Source organism: Anser anser (genome assembly GCF_964211835.1).
Source record: "Anser anser genome assembly, chromosome: 14".
In the NCBI taxonomy this organism is placed as follows: Eukaryota; Metazoa; Chordata; class Aves; order Anseriformes; family Anatidae; genus Anser; species Anser anser.
The window spans coordinates 18174924-18195002 of NC_139735.1; the positions used below are offsets into that span (position 1 = coordinate 18174924).

The 20079-nt window shown below is 37.8% G+C and overlaps 1 protein-coding gene across 3 annotated transcripts in view; it reads left to right on the forward strand.

Moving 5' to 3' along the window:
- The window catches only part of LOC310881225 (uncharacterized protein), a gene marked incomplete at its 5' end in the record, with an annotated part of 330228 nt that overhangs the window by 190232 nt on the left and 119917 nt on the right, over positions 1-20079 (forward strand). For 2 of the 3 annotated variants that reach the window (XR_014572237.1, XR_014572238.1), the window contains 2 exons: positions 7210-7323; positions 18759-18839. Of the gene's footprint in view, positions 1-7209; positions 7324-17348; positions 17499-18758; positions 18840-20079 lie in introns of those variants that run through there. The other variant, XR_014572239.1, reaches the window with a different exon arrangement.

Sequence of the window (20079 nt, forward strand, 5' to 3'; positions counted from 1 at the left end):
GGGAAGTCACAGTTTATATGCATTTCTTCATCTCCCACCACTGGCCTTTATCTAAAATTGTTTCAACTCCTAGTGTTAACCCTGCAGTGCATTTATGGAGAACAGTCATATTCTTTGATGAGCTTTTCCAAGTTTCTTCTGATATAATAGTTTCTTTATTTCTCTGACAGTAACTTTTTTTTCTTCTGTGCATATTGCATTCTCACTTAACTTTTGAAAGTATGAATAACCAGAGCTGTACTCAGCATTCCAGATATTTTGACAATGATTAATATTTTCCAGTCACTCCTGGAAACGCCTGGCTTGATTCTAGCTTCTCGTTTCCTTCTTTGCAGCTGCATCACATTGGTGCCTCATCCTGTGACTGGTGACTAATATGCCTGGGTTTCTCTTCTCTCTGACACCTGCAATTGATGAGCTCATAGCTCCTGGCAAAATTTTCTGTTATTAGTCCTTTAGTGAGCTGGATGGTATCAAGAGCTGAATATGTAAGAGCTGGCTCTGTCGTGTTAGTGACCTAGATAATGTTCCTAATTTTGCTTGTAGCAGCTTTGTAGAACTTTTCAGTTACTTTATATATAAATCTGGGGGAAAGAGAGGGATTATAGTTGTCTGCTGTCTTAGCTAGGGATCAAGTTAGTAAATTGCATCGAAAAGGATGAGAGTGAGAGTTCGGAACCTCCTGAGCTGCAGCACAGTTAAAGAGAATTACTGAGAGAATTTGTGAAAAAAGTGTCACACTACCATAGGTGTGCTCATTTGTATGACGTGTATGGCTCTTGAGAAACTTAGAGATGCTAGAAAGGAGGAACCTCCTTCATGAGGCCTCCCACAGAGGTGGCCACAAGTGAATTGTGAATCTCAGAGCTTCTTCTAAGCTTCAAGGAAATGTTAGAGTTTTAATTACAGCAGTTTATGAAAGCTTGTGATTTAGGACAAAATAGTTACTCTTTTGTGTCTATATCCCAGTGAAACACATGAAGATAAATAGGGATATTAGTTTCTGGGTAGAGCCCTCGTTTTTTTGTTACAGTACCTTTTGAACTTTAGGAGAGTGGAAGAAAAGCAGAACTGATGAATATTAATGAGTTTGGCCTGTGCTCCTATTGAATACTGGGAGACACAGCCACTGGAGTAGAAAAATAGAGGCAGCTGGTGGGCAAGAAAAATGATAAAGGCAATAAAAGAGTAAGATCTATAAAAACATTATATCCTGCTATATTTAAGTTAGGTTTTCAGGAATATATTGGCAGGCATTTGTCATATCAACATTACCTGCAGCAAGTACATCAGTGCAAATTCAGTCATGCCTCTACAAAACTCACCTAAGGACTTTGTGAACTTTTTATTTGCTAAGAATTCCCTCTGCTGTGCTGCACTACTGACTGTATCTGCCCTATAACTTACAAACACAAGAGAGAAGAATGATTGAGCAATGCTCATTTAATTTATTGTTGGTAGCTGCCTTAATTCCCCAGAACATTATATCATGCTATTTAGCAGGCATTTGCACAGCATTTTATATTTAAAAGTCCTTCAGGTTATAATTTCAAAAATAAAGTGCACAGCCAGAGGAGAAAAAAATATAAAAAGAAGAAATAAGATTGATAACCAGAGTAAGATCTATTTTTTTTTTTAAATTATTAACATTTTCAAGGTCAGAAATTTTATTTTTTCAAAAAGTAAGTGTCTAAAGACTGTAAGTTCTACATGGAAACAGGAGTAGAAAATGAGGGGCAGGTAATTTCAAATACTGAACCTGGCAAATGATACTGTAATGTATGATGTAAATGATAGCAAGTGGAAACTTTGAAGGGTTGTTGATTTTAATTCTGAAACTCGTCACTTTATTAAAACTAAGATACAAAGCACTTTTTTGAAAAGGGTGTATGTACTTTTCCTACAAATCATCTCCTGTCTACACAGAAATACTAATTTTCACTTCAGAATATGAAGAGTAGGCAAAAGGTTTGGGACTAAGTAATTCTAATTATATAGTATTAAAACACTATTGTCTATTTAAAGTTTAGGTAAAAGTCTCAAAAAGCTTTATCTACCGTGAAGTTGTGCTTGTCTTCTTTATGTTTGGTCTACTGTCACTTCTCTTTCATGTTGTCATTTATTACCTTCATAATTATTCTTTCCATTGTTTTTAGAGCTGATTTAAAATTTCAGTTCATAAATTTGTGAGATGGATGATTGCCTCTAATTTTGGTTCTGTCTTCTCAGAGGTTTTTCAGATGAACCCACTGAGACATAATTCACAGACACTGCACAATTTTGGAATAAGAATCATTTCATTCTTATTTTATCTCACCTTCCTCTTTTTTTCCTTTCATTCTTTGTAAACTTTCTGGTACCTTAAAAAAATGAATGAACCTGTATAGGTTATAATCAGAGCAATTAGCACCGTTCCTGCACGTACAAATCTAATATGATTTTTTTTTTAGATAGAAAAATATTTACTGGGAATAAAGGCACTTTACGTTATTAGACCTTGTGCCATTCAACAGCACTGCACAGCAGACAAACTCTAGAATCTGAGTTTTCATATGAAAGACTGTTAGATAATTGACTCGAAACCTTCACTAGGAAAAGTTCATTAATTTACTAGAAATTTTCATGGGGACAGATTTCTCTTTCCCATTATTTCCTCCTATCCAATTGGTTTCCCCAGGATCCATCTTCGAGAAATGCTGAGGTCGTAGACCTCAGGGACGCAGGCTGATAGCACATCCTTTTCTCCTCTCTTCAGCACAAGTTTTTCCTTTGACTTAGAACACCTACCCCAGTGCATGTGTGGGACAGTTAACTTCAGCTCATTAGGCACAAAACTGTACAGCAAATGGAGGGCCACAACCATCTCCTCCCTTCTCTTACTCCTGCAGGGTAATGGTCTAATAGTTTCTGGGACAGGGTATAAAACAGAGTAGGAGAGGGCAAGGAAAAACTGGCTCCGTAAGGTGACAGAAAACAAAGCATGAGGTCATCATGGCAGTCCTGGTGCGTCATATTTTTGAAATTGGATGCTTAGATCAAAGTATTACTGCTGTATTAGAGTATCTGTCATCAGTAATCAGTAGTCTGTGTGACAGAATGGCCAAAGTATATGCATTATTTAATAAGTGTCTGTTTTCTCAAACTAGGCAGCTGTTTTTTTTTTTTTTTTTAATTAGAAAAATACCAGTTCTGTCATTCATTATGCTGGGAATAAGCCTGAAACAAATCAGAATGTATGGTACCACACTAAAATGCTGAAATGTCACAGGAGCCTAAGAGACTGTTAAAACATTGAAGCTAAAGCAAGAGGAGCAAAAGGAGACAAAGTATTTATGTCAATATTAATGTAAATAAAACTCCCCCATATTTAAGGGCTGGTTATGAGATAGTTCCCTTAGATGAAAGAGGAATAAACCATTGAAAAGGATGATACTATAAAGAAATGATTGATAGGATAGAAGAAAGGGACACTCATTTTAGATGGTTGCAACAGGAAGATAAGTTGATACATTAATGGAATAAATATAATCAATTATTTTGTGTAATATACAGTTCCAGACAGTTAGTGAAAGTAGATGAGGGCATATAAGCCAGAAGGAGACAATAATACATAAGAAATCTGGAGGAGGGACAGATCACAGTGGGGTTTAATTGCTTTAATATTGATTAGATAACCTGTTAGGTATTTTGGAGGGAATATGCATTTCTAAAGGTAAACAGGAAAGTTCTTTAACTGGTTTCTTGATCAGTCCCAGTGGTCAAACACAACTGTATTTGTTATTATCCAGAGGAATGAAAATTATGTTTAAATACAGTACAATTAGGGGAGCAGATGCCATGTGTTAGTAATCAATATACTGGGAAAAAAAAGGCGAAACTTATGGCTTGATTCATCATGGATGTTAAGAGTCTATGATATTCTCTTAAAGTAATGAGATGTGGAAATGCAGAACGTCTTTGAAATCTATGTGTGTATGTGACACCTGAAAAACAGGTGGAAGTTCCAGACGAATAGTCTGTAAAACAAGGAGGGAACCATAACTACACTTGATCAAAATAAAAAGCAGGCATAAAACAATATTTTTGTAATATACGTACATCATTGGTTTGGATAGTACATTCCTGGGAGATAGTAGTATTTATTACTCTGTGTGTGTGTATATGCATATAAATAAAATGCAGAACTTGATCTGTTTTTAGCTTGGACAACTTCTGCTCTCATTTCAAGTCCAAGCAAAGAACTGTGTGCCAAATAATTTCTCTAATTATTCCAAAACAACTTGATGACCTTATAAAAGAATTCTGCTTTTTAAATAATTTAAGACATGTAGCCATTGATTTTATATTAATATGTATCTATGTAATAAGTATATATTTATGCACACACATGTATATTTAGTTATTTGGATTTCATGATAGCCTCATTTTTTTTATTTTTCTGGATTCACTATCATAATTTCCAAGGTGATATTCTTTGATACAAACCAACTTGCTGGATTCTCCAGAAACTTCCAACAGAAATACAATTGGTGCTAATTCCTCTTCCCTCCATCAAAGTAGATGTCACTATCAAATAGTTTCACTCTTTCCCATTTGGAACTCAATTCAAACTTCTGGCATGGAGCTGGAAGGAGTTCCTGAAATCCTTCATTGCAAGTCTCCCAAAGCAGCCATTTGTTTCTGTGGAGTACCTATAGAGACATCATGTAATAGGAATTTTCATTTTAAATACATGATGATTTAGAAACTATTAAGACACTATTAATAACAGGGAAGCTTGCCATTTGATTCCTTTCATTAAGATTAAATGTGAATTGTGTAAAATAAGTAGTAACAGAAAGTTTAAAAAGGCAGTGAAATGAATCAACCCCTACATTTTAACAGTCATTAAGGAAGACAATACAAGTATTTTTAAGAGAATAGTACGGAATCTTATGTGTTAGGGAACTATACAGCATCATAAAGATCTGGATTGGAGAGAGTTAGGTGATTTTTTGGGGCGTGTATTAGAGATGAAAGTTTGCTTATTGAAGTGCTGATAGCTGATACTCAAAGTGATGGATATGAACATGGGAACAAATCATTTCTGTAGTATAATTATCCTCTCATCAGAATGAATTTTTTTCTTTGATGTCCCTTGAAGCTCAGACATGTCTTTCTTCTTGAGCTTGAAGTCATATTTTCAGTCTCACATTCAGTAAACATTCTTAAGCTTGTTCCAAATCAAACTGGGTAGATCTGTTTTAGACCTGAATGCCTGCTCTTCCTAGGGAGTGCCCCAATACGTGGGTTATGCAGGCAACTGGCATTGCTGTTTAACCAGATAACTTCAAGCACAAAAACTTTGCTAAAGCCAGCACAACACCCTGAATTTATCTCTTTAAATGAAAATACGGTCTTGTTCTGGTCTTGATGCAATCTTCGTTGTCACTAGATACATCCACACCTGGACAAACTTCTAAGTGGCATGGTACCTTGTATCACATAAGGAGGTACATTCCTTACAACTTCTTACATGAATTCTGGAAAAAATTCTCCTTGTTTCTGTTGTGCAGCCATCTATTGTATGAAATGAAAGGGCTGTTAGAAATATTAAGTTTGAGAACAATCTATCAAGTAGTTTACTCTGCTTAAAATTAGCACAATTAATTGCTGGTTGCAGCAAAATGCATCAGCAAAACTTCCAGCACCCTTTTGTTAGCCTTCAGCACTTTACATTTAAAATGGCAACTCAAGTTGCACTTGAATGCGATAGCACTAAATTGTGAGGAGCTGTTGATGCCCTCGGGGGTACAGAAGCCTTGCAGAGAGATCCTGACAAATTAGAGGGCTGGGCAATCACTAACAATATGAAGTTTAACAGGAGCAAGTGTTGGATTTGGCATCTGGGACGAGTCTGGCACAGACTGGGACAAGAGGCTGGAGAGCAGCCCTGTGGAAAGGTATCTGGGGGTTCTGGCTGACAGCGAGCTGAGCATGAGCCAGCAGCGGGGCCTGGCAGCCAGGAGGGCCAACCTTGTCCTGGGGTCCATCGGGCACAGCGCTGCTGGACGGTTGAGGGAAGGGATTGTCCCGCTCTGCTCTGCACTGCTGCGGCCTCAAGTACTGCAGTAAGTTTTGGGCGTTGCTGTATTAGGAGGACATAAAACTATTAGAGAGCATCCAAAGGAGGGCTACAAAGATGGTGAAGGGTCTGGAGGGCAAGACATATGAGGAGCGGCTGAGGTCGCTTGGTTTGTTTGGCCCGGAGCAGAGCAGGCCGAGGGGAGGCCTCATGGCGGCCTGCAGCTCCCTCACGAGGGGAGCGGAGGGGCAGGCGCTGAGCTCTGCTCTCTGGGGACAGCGACAGGACCCGAGGGAACGGCATGGAGCTGGGACAGAGGAGGGTCAGGCTGGGTGTTAGGGAAAGGTTCTGCACCCAGAGGTGGTCGGGCACTGGGACAGGCTCCCCGGGGCAGTGGTCACAGCCCTGAGCCTGCCAGAGATCAAGAAGCATTTGGACAAAGCTCTCAGCTACATGGTCTGTTTTTTTGGGTGGTCCTGCGTGGAGCCAGGAGTTGGACTGGATGATCCTTGTGGGTCCCTTCCAACTTGGGATATTTGGTGATTCTGTGATTCAAGCTGGTGTCAGCTGAATCACTGAACTTTTTCTGTTTTAGATGGTTATTTTGAAATTGAGCAACAGGGATGGAAGTGTGGGGTTGGGATCACTCAAACAACAGAATTGTTTATTCCTTTGCTGCATTCAGAACAATACCTTGGAGAAAGAAGTTCTTGGCCATATCAGTGGGCTATTTTCCCCTCTGTATGGAAGTAGCTGAAATATCTAACATGAGTATTTACAGTAAAGTCCATTCTTCAGTGCAGTGAGCCAGATGGTAGTTTTGGATGACCTCCAATGGTCCACTCTCTGGAGTCACTAAGTAATTCTTGAAACCAATAATTAAACCACTAAGCCACAGTATATCAATTAATGCTTGAAGAGCTGCTCAAGAAAATCCTTCATACAAAATATTCTTTTGCTTAATAACTGAAAGGATAACTTTTCCTTCTTTAATTAAGTTGAATGCATACTTTACTTAGGAAGAATGCTAAGTATTCATTTATTTTCCTTTCTAATTTTAATTGTAACGTGTGTAGAAGCTTGTAATAAATATGTTCACCTAGTAAATGCTTTGTTTTTGCTTTCTCTATTTTGAAACAACATAGGGAAACAGTAGCTACTTCAGATGACCCAGGCCAGATTCTTGTCTTCAGCAAAACATTATGGCACCAGTTAAATCAACAGAATGACGTCAGTTTACTCTGAGAATCCAGAATTAAGTAAGTACTTTCAAAATCAGCTTTTTTTTTTTTTTTTTTTCCTCCTTAAAAGCAAATGAGGGTGGAACATGTAATTTTTTCCTCTGAATTTTCTTTCACACAGGATTTTAGACTTTGCAGAGTTTCTTCCTTTGGAATAAAGCCACATTGCATGACACCTTGTGAAACACAACAACTTTTCAGTTTCGAGTTTTGATTCCTCTCTTTTAATTACATATGAGAATAAGTCCAGTAAATGTAATTCTTATGTTTGTGACAAAACAGCTCCAGCTGTTAGTTAGGAACATACTGGCAGGCCTGCCTCAGGAAGCAGAGGTGCTCCATGATGTTGCTTGCTGTTTTAGATGGGCATCTGGATGCTTCCTGACTGCAGGGAGCTTGTTCTACAGTTCTGGTCTCCTATTTGCCCCTCACCTGTCTCTCAGTACAAATCCTGGAGTCTTGGTTTCCTCTTGATGTGGGACCAGAACTATAAGGTACGTTGTAGGCATCATTGCATGTGCACTCAACAGGCAAGAAGTTGCTCAGACTATATATTAAATTAAAGCCATTAGTAAAATTAGTCTGATTAGGCCAGACTACACAAATGAAGGAAAATGTAGTCAGCTCTACCACTATGCTGTATCTCTTTCACTTGTGCTCATAATAACATGTGCCTGCTTATAACATTTTCAAAACTTTATGTGCTTTTCAGTCATGTCTCATTGCTTCTTGGCAAAATCTAAGTAAAAAACCTCCAGGTTTTTCTGTATCTTTTATTCTCTATCTTCAAGACTGTTCCTGAAGTTGTAAAATTATTGACTGTTCTGAATGAAAAATGTGCTAAAAGAAATAATTGAAAAATTTATTTTGCCATCTGCAGAGAAACTGGCTACTGAGGTTATTTGATTTTGGCTTTTATTAAACCACGAACTTAGATCAAAGATGGTAAGACATTATAATGCCAGAGTACAACTAATGGAAAAGTAAAGAATACAACGAATGTCTTGAATTCATTGAATCTAATTCAGATTTATGTCCTCTCTGCTATCATACTTTCATTTAAAAACATTTAATATATGATAATCATAAAATAAATGTTACCACACAATAGACTTTTCTACAAGTAGAAATATTTATAGAGATATATTTTTCAAAATCAACAGCAGGATGGAAAGCTGTAACTTATGGTTGTTCAAGCCAGTACTGACCATTATGATCACAGAATCACAGAATTGTAGAGGTTGGAAGGGACCTCAAGAGATCGTCCGGTCCAACTCCCCTGCTGTTGGGGGCTGCATTTTCCCAGCAGGGAAGCTGGAATAGTCAGTCTGCAGACCTCTGTCACCTATGCTGTAATTCCCCATCTAGTTTTCAGTTACTTTTTATAGTACATTTTAATCAAAACCATAATAATTTTTTCTCTACCCTGCATCATTTTATAGCTTCTCTATCTTTCCTAAACTTTCTCCGCTTGCATCTTACAAGTGTGAAGTATTTGAACTGATAGAATGGCAGGTACTTTAGGATGCAGTTAATGGAATAGTAAAAGGATTGTAAAACTCAATTCATTCTATAAGAGTACATGACATTTTTGAGAAGGAAACTGCTTCTATTCAGTGTCAGTCACTGATATTTCCACAGTGCGTTCTTTGGGGGGAAGACAACAACAAAAAAGGAGGTGAACAAGACTTGCATCTTCTGCACGACATCTGGTAATATCCCCTCTAAATCTCAGACAAGACTCGGTCTGAAGCCTATGCCTGTCTATCAGAACATACGGATATATGGATATATACAACACCCTGATGGTTCTGTGTTACAGATCATCTTGTCCTGTGAGTTCAGATAGAAATGTCTTGAATACAACATGCATTCAGAACATTCAGAGGCATTTTATTAGTCAACAGCTTTACATTAAAACACTTGAAGAGCAGACTGTAAGATCTGTGAGGTGGGTTCTGTGAGTGATTTGAGGAGGTGACAGCTACAGGCTTCTATTATTTGGATAATTCTTCATAGAATTTGAAGTTTTTCCCCCTATTTTTTTTCCTAACTCTAAATATGATCTTATTCTTAAGACTGCCATCTATTGCTCTTAGCAATAACTATGAAAGCAGGTGGTTTCCCTAGCTCTGGAGAAGAATGACTCAGTAGGGAGCTTATACTGAAATTGCACACTAGCTAAAAGCTATTAAACTTACAGGAAACAGTCTCTCACCACGTGATGACCTGTGAAACATGCACACTAAGTGCCCTGCTTTTTATTTACACCAAAGGTAGTTTGTACCTCATTGCCTAAGTACAGTATGCGCCCACTTAAAAAAAGCCCTTGAGTTCTGGATGTGCAATATGGCTTTTGAGCAAATGAGAATTAGGCCCTCAAGGTTTGACTCAGTCCTTTCTGAACACTGTGGGGAGATAAAATCACCTGCTGAATGCAGGAAAAAAGTGGTCTTAATATCAGTAAAACAGGAGGGTGCCTGGGTAGGTCAGTACAAACAGCCCCCATGGTAATTATAACAAACCCTTCCGATGTTAAAGAATGATTCCAATTATGTCATGCTGTACAACATTTCTCCTCAAAAACATCTGTTTTCAAAATAGTTGTGTTATTGTCCACTGTATGTAAATGTTTAGTTTCCATAATTGCCCCTCAGTAGTTTATTAGCAAAATGGACTTCTGGAATAGGCTCACTTGATTTCATATTGTGCTTTTATAAGGGGTTGAAAGAGCACCTGAAATCAATGCAAGGTTTTATTCAGTCTGAAAGAGCAACATACCTGCTTCTAGCCAAACCAGTTGTCCTTCACTTTGGGAAAGTGACTGGCAAATCAAATTTAGCATTTTTATCAAATATTATTGCAATGATCCATGCTATTAGTAGTTCTCTTTATTAATTTTCCTCTTTTTCTATGGCTTTTCAGTCTTTTGGCTAAAGGTTTTAAGTTTTTCCAATTTATGGGGAAAGAGAGGTTGGCAAGCCGCAACAGCTGATGGGAAAGCATATGAGCAGTGGCATGACAATTAGTGCCCAACCAGACTGCGTGCTTAGGGTGGTAACGGAGAGATTACTACCTCCCTATGCACAGTAAATTCACATGCTTTGAGTGTTTTTTGGCTTAGCTTTTTTAAAAGTGGCTGGATCTTACATGCCATGAATAAGTTATGCAACTGAGGATAATGGGACTCTTTAAACCGTGTGATCCTTTTCAATCTTGGTTTCCTAAGTCACTTGTGACTTCAGTCTTCTGCACTACACCTGCATAACATTCAGCAAGCTCCGGGTAACAAGGTAGAAGGGGTTGTCTTTGTGCTCAGCTGGATAGTTGAAATGCACATCTATATGTCATGACTGAGGCATTCTCTCCAATAGTGCTGAAGTCCCTTTAAATTCCCCTGAAGGAAACACTGACAGGGAAATGCAAAACTTTATATATAGTTTGCTTCCTTAAATGATACGAGAGGTGTTATTCACAAGTCGGAGATGGATACCTGGAAAGACACATTTCTGAATTAACGATAGAGGAAAGAATGTAATTGCATCAGGCAAACATTGCAAGGTCCTAAGTCAGGTTTTGGTATATTTTCCCTCTTGCAGATTAAAGAAAGAGATAGAAACACAGACAAAGTGGAAAATGTTTAGCAGTCTCTGCAAGGGATTTGGAACAAGATATTTCAATGTCATTATAAATTTAATTAGTGCACTTTAGAGAAGTTTGTGGTATATCTCAAAGGAACAGTAACAAAACACTAAAAAGAAAATAGGAAAGATTCCAAGTTATATTTAAAAAACAGGAAGGCTGTGAAATGGAAGACTCAAAAAGCAGTAAATGCTAATGCTGAGGCTACCCTTGAGAGTTCAGTTTGCCCCACTCTGGGCATATACGTTATACTTTCCAATTACTAGGCTACATATATATATATATATTTTTTTTTCATGAGACCTATGACTTGTTCAGCTTACAGGATAAATAATACTATCAATTGTACAATATTCATTTTTATTTTTAGCATCAAATGGGACATTGAGTCATGTAGATAAAAGTTGCCTAAAGAGCCAATCGACTTTATCTGCATAATTTTGAAAACTGATGACTTGATTTTCCATATAAAAAAAAGGAAAGATATTTTATAGTTTTTGGTATGTTCTGAGAAGTCTTCCTCAATTCTTCTACCTTCATTTTTCTTTGGCTCTTTTCTCTCAGCAACATCTTCCTCAAAACTCATGCTTATCTGCCATGTATCTTGTAGCACTGGGGAGATGACGTAGTCCTGTCTGAGCATAGTAAACTGTGACAAAATGGATCATGCTCTCAGGAGCAATGAAATTCAGATAGAGCATAGCAACCAAACCTTAATATCTCTTACTTATGCTATGTGAAATGAGAATTTTCAAGTCCTGACATTTGAATTGATGACTGTATGAAATTCAAGACTTCTTAGCATCTCTATACCTTTTCCAATCCTTAGTCTTGAACATGCAGATACAATAACCCGAGAACAAAACAATTTTCAAATTTTTCACTTTGACCTTGGCAAGCAACTTGTTTTCTGGTTTCAGGAAAGACTGAATTACTTTTATTCTGAAATATGAAGATCCATAAATGCACAGGTATATCTGTAGGTTTGAGAGGTAGATACCTCTCAGGAATATAGATGCAAAAGTTTAAAGTTAAGCAAACTTAAAATTGACTAGAAAGCAAACTTCTAACAGTGCCCAGCAACCTTAATAGTAGATATCACTAGTGGTGTTGCTCATATAAAATATTCATTTTTAAAGTACTTCTGAAAGCATCAGCAGGAACAGTTCCCCTGTAAAGGTGAATCTGATTAATGCAAGACACCTTTATTACTCAAGCTTTATGCACATATGTCAGTGTGAACACTGAACTCCAAACAGGGAATGCAGAAGACCAGCAGTCATCCCTCAAGTGTATTATGTCTGATAGAATTCTGAATAGGGGACTGACCTCTCCTTAAGCAAACTGACAATCTAGAAGAGGGGAATGAGTAGTGATATATGAAACGTTACAGAAGAGACAGTTATTTTTGAAGTGCTATATATTTTATATATATATATATATATTTTGCTTTGGCCCATGTTGCTCCAGCTATTTGATGTTTCTTGCCATATCTTCTTTTTCTGGCTAACTTTGGATCTGAGGAAATGTTTGACAAATTACATATTTTAGAAATTACATCCTTATGCTAACATGGAAATAACATTTGAGTTGCAGAAGCTGGTTTGTAGTTAGCTCTGGCATTCAAGATTTATATTTCAACTGCTCAAATTATATTTCTTATGAAATCTTCATGATAATGGGTATTTTGTTGACAAAATAAAAAGATGTTGCATTCTGTTTTGAAAAATTATGATGAGTGGATTAGGTTTTTCTATGCAACAGTTGAAAAAAGTCAAATATCTTTAAATTCAGTCTGCTCTCCTTTGCAAGAAGTTTCCTTTCGTTCTTAAAATATGAATGCCTACACCATGTAACACAAAAACAGTTCTTAAAAATTATCCTTCTTTGGTGTTTAAATGATTATTCCATTTTCCATTGCTTTTCTTACTTTGATACTTTGCTGAAATGTTTGTTGATTTTACTGGTAGTTTCAGTGTAACACGTTGTCCAGTTTGAGCTGATAATTTAAGATTTTACATTAAGTTTCTCCAGGTGCTGTCTACTTTATTATGTTTCATTTTGCTGACATTTCCTAGTGTGAAGATTTTCCCTGGTTGTAAAAAAGTGTATGTAGGATTGGCCTGGTACATATTTCCTGAGAGCTGTTTGTGAAAGTTTGATGTAGCTGTCTAATTAACCTAAACTTGCTGGTTAGAATCTTATCCAGCTAATATATATATATTTTAACCCTGAGTCCCCTAACTTTCAGTTGTTGTTTCAGTATCTTGGGTTCTGAGGGTGGATTTCTTTTTGTCTCTTCTTGCAATTCTTTTCACTAGTGTTATATTTTTATTTATAAATGTATTTTTTTGGCAATGTTTTGGTGAAGTTCATGTTTTCTGCTGCTTGTTTCTTTTCCACATGGCTTCATATATCTTTCTTTATCTAGGTTTCTCTGACTAGAAGACACCTATATTTGTTAAGGCATTTGTTGGTTCTGTCACTAAGACTGGACTTTGACGTATTAGTGCTGCTTTCTCGTGAAGTATCTCTATCTTGTAGTAGCTGAACAATCTCCTACATTTCCTGTTAAAACTGGAGCTGTTTAATATTGTCCATGCCAAGTCTGCTGCTAGTTTTCTTGGTCTTATTTCATTTTTAAAAATATGTTACATTTCATACGCTTCGTTAGGTTAGAAACTGGCTAGGTAGGTGGGCCCAAAGAGTCGTGGTGAATGGATTTAAATCCAGTTGTAGGCCGGTCACTAGTGGAGTCCCCCAGGGCTCAGTACTGGGGCCGGTCCTCTTTAATATCTTTATCAATTATCTGGATGAGGGGATCGAGTGCACCCTCAGTAAGTTTGCAGATGACACCAAGCTAAGTGCGTGTGTCGATCTGCTCGAGGGTAGGAAGGCTTTGCAGGAGGATCTGGATAGGCTGGACCGATGGGCTGAGGCCAACTGTATGAAGTTCAACAAGGCCAAGTGCCGGGTCCTGCATCTGGGGCACAACAACCTCAAGCAGTGCTACAGGCTGGGAGGTGAGTGGTTAGAAAGCTGCCTGGCAGAGAAGGACCTGGGAGTATTGGTTGATAGTCGGCTGAATATGAGCCAGCAGTGTGCTCAGGTGGCCAAGAAGGCCAACAGCATCCTGGCCTGTATAAGAAACAGCGTGGCCAGCAGGGCTAGGGATCTGGTGACATCAGCTCTGGTGAGGCCGCACCTCGAGTACTGTGTTCAGTTTTGGGCCCCTCACTACAAGAAGGGCATGGAGGTGCTTGAGAGAGTCCAGAGAAGGTCAACAAACCTGGTGAGGGGTCTGGAGAACAAGTCTTATGAGGAGCGGCTGAGGGAGCTGGGCTTGTTCAGCCTGGAGAAGAGGAGGCTCAGGGGCGACCTTATCGCTCTCTACAGTTACCTTAAAGGAGGCTGTAGCGAGGTGGGGGTTGGTCTGTTCTCCCACGTGCCTGGTGACAGGACGAGGGGGAATGGGCTAAAGTTGTGCCAGGGGAGGTTTAGGTTGGATGTTAGGAAGAACTTCTTTACTGAAAGGGTTGTTAGGCATTGGAATGGGCTGCCCAGGGAAGTGGTTGAGTCACCATCCCTGGAGGTCTTTAAGAGACGTTTAGATGTAGAGCTTAGTGATATGGTTTAGTGGAGGACTTGTTAGTGTTAGGTCAGAGGTTGGACTCGGTGATCTTGGAGGTCTCTTCCAACCTAGATGATTCTGTGTTTCAAGTGAAAAGTTGAAAAGTTAACATATTTCAAATGTGGTAAAAATTGTAAGGTTTGATAATGCTGTGTACATTTTTCCTATTCCATGAAAAGTTGATGTAAATATACTTCTAATACATGCAGAGTCTGTCTGGTTCCAGGGAACATCATCAAAAGAGTTACGATTTACTTTTTGGCAAAGACTAAGTTGGAACGATGCCACTGCTCTTTGCTGCACTGTGTAGTGCTTAAATGAGACAGACAAAAAAAATACTCATTATTTATAGGGAAATCACGCAGTAAAAACTGTTCAACATAGCACCGTTACTATGAACATTTTTGCTCTGTATATCACCAACTGCAAATTACTCTAAATGACACTGAAGTAGTGAAGAAGTTAAAAATATGACATCATTTATGTAAATCTTTGGAATACTTATAATATACTGGGCACTATAAGATTTCTGCTAGGATCTCTATTTTAGCTGCGGGTTTTGGTTCAGTGTCAATAAAGAAGAAAGTTTATTGTATAAGGATGTAACATAAAATGTTGGTATGGAAACAGACTTTTAGATTGGCTGATTATTTTGTAGAGAATTTTAAGAGGTATAGAAAATAGGAAGTTATATGTACTTACAGATATATGTGCAACCTCTTAAAGAGCGAACTATGGGATGTTGCCGTAGAATTATTTCTTACAGCTCAGTGATCCTAGTAGTTAATTCCACAGGGGTAAAGTCTCCCTGATTCCAATAAGATATTTGGATACCTGATAAGATATTTGGAATGGAATTTTCCTAAGGTATGGTCTGAGACTTTTGGTTTGGGAGGGCAACCTTAATTAGATCGCTCTGTACAATAGCATAATAGAGTAATTTAAGTTGGGTAAGACATCTGGAGGTCTCTACTCTAGTCCTTGCTCAAAGCAGTTCAGACTAGTTCAGGTTCCTCAGAGTCTTGGTCAGTAGCATTTTGAGTATCTCCAAGCATGAAGTGCTACAGCCTCTCAGGACTTGCTTGAATACTCTAATGGTTAATTTTTCCCCCCTGATCTGTAATCAGAATTTTGCTTGTACATATGTCTATGTTTACATATATATATACCTGCAGTGCTGCAGCATACATATACATCCCAGGTACCACAGGCCTTTGCTATCAGTGAGTGGTTGAGACCCTCACTTCCTGGGGTAATGTGGGGAATTTGCTCCGTAATAGAATGAATGCAGTTAATACTCCATGGTCATTGTTCCTTCACTCCAGTTCTGATTACTGGCATACTTTTTCTCTGCATCCACTCTTAATTACCTAAAAATACCCACTTAAACCCTTTTATCCAATAAATTTGGACTGAGGCATATTAGTATAACTGACTAGCTTTGAGAAGAACTAACAGAAATGTGTAGAAGGCAGAAGAAGCATCTTTCCTGGACATCTGTAGCTGTTAGGAATATCAGTTTTTATCCATTGCTTCAGTCTTGGCTCCCTGAAGTTTCTCACCAAGCTTCTCAAGAAAAGTTGAAGTTTAGTGGCATCTGCACAGATTTTTGGAAAAATGCCATAGCAAGTATCACTGCACCAGAGACTGCTTGTATGACTAGGCATTAGATTCTTGATTCATGGCACACTTACCAGTCTGGATGAAGTTAAAGAGAATATTTGGTTACAAATGGGCAGGGCTCTTTTAATCATTGGCTTTGAAACAACTGTTTGATGTCCACTGAATTTAGAGTAATTAGTTTCATGATATGTGTACAATGGTGAGGAAATCTGGGGAAGCCTGTGTTTATCAGCAAAACCAAATATTCTGTTCCCCTGCTGAGCTCTGTGAAGCCTGGATCTGAATAATTCTTCAAAAACAGACACTTTCAGAAGGTCTTGTTTATTTACAAGGTTTCTTCACCTTCTGCAGGTCCTTCCTCCACCTCCCTGTACCTGTCTTACAAATCAAAACAAGCAGAGTCTACTGACCAGCACTTTTCTTTCTGTACACCTTCAGGAATTTGTTTTGCCAAATTTAAGCATTATTTATGATTTAAAATACAAACTCTATATAGTATTTGTAGGATTTGGGGGCAATATTAACACTGCTGAGCACTCTACTTTGTTAGCTACCAAAAGACCTTAGGGTATTGTATTTCAATAATCTTTGCACAATGGATTGGGACAAATGATGCAACTGTAAAGTCTCTTTCTTCAGAAACTACCTATTTGATAGATGATTTACAGGTCATCTTTCTGCTTGCTATGTTTTTTTTTTTACATAACTGCTATGTCCAAGTACCTCTCATTACTATACATAGTTAATGGTGTCTGTTGGTACATATTAATCAATAGAGAAGGTAAATCCAAATGTAGGTTACTCAAAACGCTATACCAGCTCACTGAAGTCTGTCTTATCCTTGATTTAGTATTAGAAACAAACATAAAGCAACCAACCAAACAAAAGCAACAAGAGACACCTTCTTTCTAATGAAAATAGCTCTATTTTGAAGGGGAACATTTTCTCCCATGTATAACCAAGGAGTTACATATCTGTGGAGATCCAGTTGAAAATCTAGCCCAATATTAAGTGAATGGACAGTGACAACACAAGCTTCTCTTCCTGTGATCAGTTATATGTATACAGGGGGTACTCAAAACATTGTATAGTTTAAAATCTAATGGTTTCAGATAATTAAATTTTCCACTGCAGACCTGATAAAGGAACAATGGAAAATCATGCAATGATTTCTAGAAATGTGAAAACTAAGTAACGGAGAAATGTCTGGGAATCTGCATTAAAAAATCTGACATGGGAATGGGTAATTCATCACTTACATCACTTAATATGGCTAGCAGAATTTTTGGAGTTACAGGTAAGTTTTCATCTTCCCAGTGTTCATGAATCTCTATAGCTTTGTTTATACCTGCTGCATAAAGAAGTACAGAAGCTTTAGGATTTTATATATATATATATATATATATATTTTTTTTTTAATAAGCTACGTTTTCATTTAGAGTCCTGAAAGTGTCTGAAGGTGCTGTAGTCCTCCTCTCTTCCACATATCTTCTCCGGTTCCATCAATATCACAGCCACATCCATCTCTGCTATCCTCAGTTTTTAAGTAACCCTTCTTCTTATTTCTTCAGTTCCACTTCCAAAATTCATGTTAGATCTTTCTGCTTTATTAAATCACAGTGTTTCTGAATTGCTATTCTGTCCCTTCTGCCTTCTATGAAATAATAGATTTGCTGCAGGACCTGTGCGTTTTTATATAATGCCATGGCACGTCTCTCCAAAGGGTCTTCTGTTGGTAACAAAAAAACAGAGGCAACAAAAGAGTACATGAGGGAGAGAAAAAAAGACTTGGTTATTCTGTATTTGCTATCCTGTTTGTCACTGCATTTTTTTTACCTCCATCTTTTTGTTTTTTATTCATATTTTCTTTTTCTGTGACTTCTTTCCTCACAGTCTAAATTTTCTACAGATGTGCATTTTTCTACTTTATTACTTTTCTTTGACTATTCCCTGCTCATCCTTACTTTCCCAGGTTTATGCCTCTCCTCCCATTTCTTGGTCTTTTGCTCTCTCCCCTGCTGTTTCATCCATTCATCCTGCACCTTCATGAAGATTTCTGTTTCTGCTTTAAACACTTCTCTTTGAACCCTGTAAAGTGTGTCTCTTCCAGAACTTCTCTCTGCTGAGTAAATGTCTTTTCCTTTCTTGAGTAATCTCATGTCTCATTTCTTCCCCTCCCTTCATTTTAATCAGATGATGGTTTTATCATTGTAGCTCAAAGAAATTGATGTATAGTCAGAGAAAGAGATGAGTAGATATCATCTAAGAAGGGGGCAGTGACCTGCCATTTTGTAACAGTCTTGCTCATGTAAAGATTGGATTATTTGAAAAAAGCGGAAAGTTGGAGTTCAGACATAGAATTTTCGGGTTATGGAAAATCCCAACTACTAGAAATTCCTTTTGTTCCATACTGGAGAAAATGTCAAAATTATGGCATCACATTTAACTGAAGTTTTTGAAGTTGTCACTGGGATATTGAAACATCATTGAACAGCTTTCTTTGGAAAGGTCATATTATCCTTTTTTAATATTGTGCCTTGCTTTCACTTTGTTACAGGCAAAAGTTAAAAGGATGAAGCTGAACAAAACCCTTTGACCTAACTGTTGCTGGATGAAGTTCACAGCTCGCTTTGTAAATGTGAGCTAGGCCCATTTCCTTATTACGCACTATGAAAATTAATACCTAACTGTTGCCTCCAGGTATTTAAAGACACTGCTGTTAACACCAGAATAAGCAGCAGAGAGTACTAGACTCACAGATATTTATGTCTCGCTCTGAGCAGATCCAGTGTTCCTAAATTTAGAGAGAGGGGAAGGTACAAGGGTTAAATGACCTTGCATGTGCTGGTAAGTGCAGTATGAGCTTTGTGTCATTGGGCAGACAGAGGCTGCATTCCTTGTGCCTTGATTAGTCTTGTGGTTTATCCATCACTGCTGAGTAGGATGGTGATCTAGTGGTTAAAAATGCTTTCAGACTGCCTGTGTCCATAATTTAGTACTGATAAATCTACATCAGTGTTGGTAGCTGAAGATGTCTAAATACTAAACTTGCTGCTATTGACATGCATATCTGTGGGTGTCGCATGAACTTAGAGCATTCCTTAGCAGAAATGGGCATTCCTGCAAACCAAATATGAGAATTATTTAATGTGTCATCTCATAAAAATGGAGCAGGTTTCAATCAGTCATGCATTAAACCTCTGAAGGCAGCGTATACACTGTCTGTACCTTGCTTTGTGGCTTTTCTGAGATCTGAGTTCACTCTCAGTGGAAAACACATTTTGTGTTAGGTCAGTGTTAAGAGATTATCAGAATTGCAGCAACAATAGATTCTGCAAACTGTATTGCAAAAACCACTGATGATCTGGCAAAAGTTTTGCATTCCCTGACCCCAAGCACAACTATTAGGTAAATAGGAATAACCACTTACTGCTAGAATATGAGGTATAGTCCCTTCAGATATCTTTTTATTTTGCATATCCTGAAATACATCCCTGCACCAGTCTATATCCCCTTACATCACTCACAGACATATTGATGCTACTCATTCAGTTTAAGAGTTTTTCTCTAGATCTCTGATGTAGAATGCTCACAGAAATCGTGTTCTAAGAGGGGACTTAACATAATGGCTTTTTTCATATTGCTTGTGTCTAAGTCAGGAATGGATTAATGTTATTTGTATGTGACTAGTGAAATATTGCGATTGCTTCTATTTTTTATTCCATTTTTTTATTTTTGAAGGAAAACCTTTTATAGATTTATCCACAACAACACTTCCTGTTTCAGAGCATTCAACACATGCTTCTTTATCAATAACACAATTCAGAGATTCTGTAAAAGGCAGTTAAGGGATAATAGAAGAAATATTTTCTCCTAGT